At 68.2% G+C, this 2500-nt stretch overlaps 1 non-coding gene across 1 annotated transcript; it reads left to right on the forward strand.

Moving 5' to 3' along the window:
* Positions 1-484: 484 nt before the first annotated feature.
* LOC141980040 (5S ribosomal RNA) lies at positions 485-603 on the forward strand. The gene has a single exon (XR_012637417.1). It is a non-coding gene; the product is annotated as a 5S ribosomal RNA (ribosomal RNA).
* The last annotated feature ends 1897 nt before the right edge of the window (positions 604-2500 follow it).

Raw genomic sequence — 2500 nt, forward strand, 5'->3', positions numbered from 1 at the left:
GAAAAAAAAAAAAAACGGAAAAAAGGATCGGGCCCACCCGAGGCAGGGGAGTCAGTAAGGGAAAGGGGACGAGGCGGCCCGGAGCCGGGTGCCCGGAGCCGGGTGCCCGCGGCCAGGATCGGGCCCCTGGAAGTCTGAAAAAAATTTTTTCACCGACCCCCAAAGTGGTGTTGGGGGGGGCTCACGAAGCCTCCGGAGCGGAAAAAAAAAAACGGAAAAAAGGATCGGGCCCACCCGAGGCAGCGGAGTCAGTAAGGGAAAGGGGACGAGGCGGCCCGGAGCCGGGTGCCCGGAGCCGGGTGCCCGCGGCCAGGATCGGGCCCCTGGAAGTCTGAAAAAAAAATTTTCACCGACCCCCAAAGGGGTGTTGGGGGGGGGCTCATGAAGCCTCCGGAGCGAAAAAAAAAAACGGAAAAAAGGATCGGGCCCACCCGAGGCAGGGGAGTCAGTAAGGGAAAGGGGACGAGGCGGACCGGAGCCGAGTGCCTACGGCCATACCGGACGGAAGGCCCCCGATCCCGTCCGATCTCGGAAGGTAAACCGTCCCGGGCCTGGCTAGTACTTGGATGGGTGACCGCCTGGGAATCCCAGGTGCCGTAGGCAGCTTTTCCCGCTGCGAGCCAGCTCTCTCCTTTTCTGGGGAACAAGGGCAGGGTCGCCCTGCCAGGGGCCCTGGGGCTGAAGTCCCTGCCGGCCACCAGGTCAACCCGGAGCCTGCCCCTCTGCGGCCAGCAGGTCAACCCCATACCGGCAGGGGGTTGACCTGGTGGCCGGGAAGCAGAGCGGCCAGCAGGTCAACCCCATACATTCAGCGGGTTGACCTGGTGGACGGGAAGGAAAGCGGCCAGCAGGTCAACCCCATACTTTCAGCGGGTTGACCTGGTGGCCGGGAAGGAAAGCGGCCAGCAGGTCAACCCCATACATTCAGCGGGTTGACCTGGTGGCCGGGAAGGAAAGCGGCCAGCAGGTCAACCCCATACATTCAGCGGGTTGACCTGGTGGCCGGGAAGGAAAGCGGCCAGCAGGTCAACCCCATACATTCAGCGGGTTGACCTGGTGGCCGGGAAGGAAAGCGGCCAGCAGGTCAACCCCATACATTCAGCGGGTTGACCTGGTGGCCGGGAAGGAAAGCGGCCAGCAGGTCAACCCCATACATTCAGCGGGTTGACCTGGTGGCCCGAAAGCAAACCGGCCACCAGGTCAACCCGGAGCCTGCCCCCGCGGGCAGGGGCCAAGCGGACCCCCCTCCGCCCGGGCTTGCCCTGCTCCGAGCCGGGGCTTAATCCCCGTCCGGCCACCAGGTCAACCCGGAGCCTGCCCCTCTGCGGCCAGCAGGTCAACCCCATGCCGGCAGCGGGTTGACCTGGTGGCCGGGAAGGAAAGCGGCCACCAGGTCAACCCCATACTTTCAGCGGGTTGACCTGGTGGCCGGGAAGGAAAGCGGCCACCAGGTCAACCCCATACTTTCAGCGGGTTGACCTGGTGGCCGGGAAGGAAAGCGGCCAGCAGGTCAACCCCATACATTCAGCGGGTTGACCTGGTGGCCGGGAAGGAAAGCGGCCAGCAGGTCAACCCCATACATTCAGCGGGTTGACCTGGTGGCCGGGAAGGAAAGCGGCCAGCAGGTCAACCCCATACATTCAGCGGGTTGACCTGGTGGCCGGGAAGGAAAGCGGCCAGCAGGTCAACCCCATACATTCAGCGGGTTGACCTGGTGGCCGGGAAGGAAAGCGGCCAGCAGGTCAACCCCATACATTCAGGCGGGTTGACCTGGTGGCCGGGAAGGAAAGCGGCCAGCAGGTCAACCCGGAGCCTGCCCCCGCGGGCAGGGGCCGGCATACCCCCGTCCGTCCGGGGTCGCCCTGCCCCGGGCTCCGGGCTTAAGTCCCGAGCGGCCACCAGGTCAACCCGGAGCCTGCCCCCGCGGGCAGGGGCCGGCGGACCCCCGTCCGTCCGGGGTCGCCCTGCCCCGGGCTCCGGGCTTATTCCCCGTCCGGCCACCAGGTCAACCCGGAGCCTGCCCCCGCGGGCAGGGGCCAGGCGGAGCCCCGTCCGTCCGGGGTCGCCCTGCCCCGGGCTCCGGGCTTAAGTCCCGAGCGGCCACCAGGTCAACCCGGAGCCAGCCCCCGCGGGCAGGGGCCGGCGGAGCCCCGTCCGTCCGGGGTCGCCCTGCCCCGGGCTCCGGCTTAATTCCCGTCCGGCCACCAGGTCAACCCGGAGCCTGCCCCCGCGGGCAGGGGCCAGGCGGACCCCCGTCTGTCCGGGGTCGCCCTGCCCCGGGCTCCGGGCTTAATTCTCCTCCGGCCACCAGGTCAACCCGGAGCCTGCCCCCGGGGCAGGGGCCAGGCGGACCCCCGTCCGTCCGGGGTCGCCCTGCCCCGGGCTCCGGGCTTAATTCTCCTCCGGCCACCAGGTCAACCCGGAGCCTGCCCCCGCGGGCAGGGGCCGGCGGAGCCCCGTCCGTCCGGGGTCGCCCTGCCCCGGGCTCCGGGCTTAATTC

This window comes from Natator depressus, chromosome 28, assembly GCF_965152275.1.
Source record: "Natator depressus isolate rNatDep1 chromosome 28, rNatDep2.hap1, whole genome shotgun sequence".
Classification (NCBI taxonomy): Eukaryota; Metazoa; Chordata; order Testudines; family Cheloniidae; genus Natator; species Natator depressus.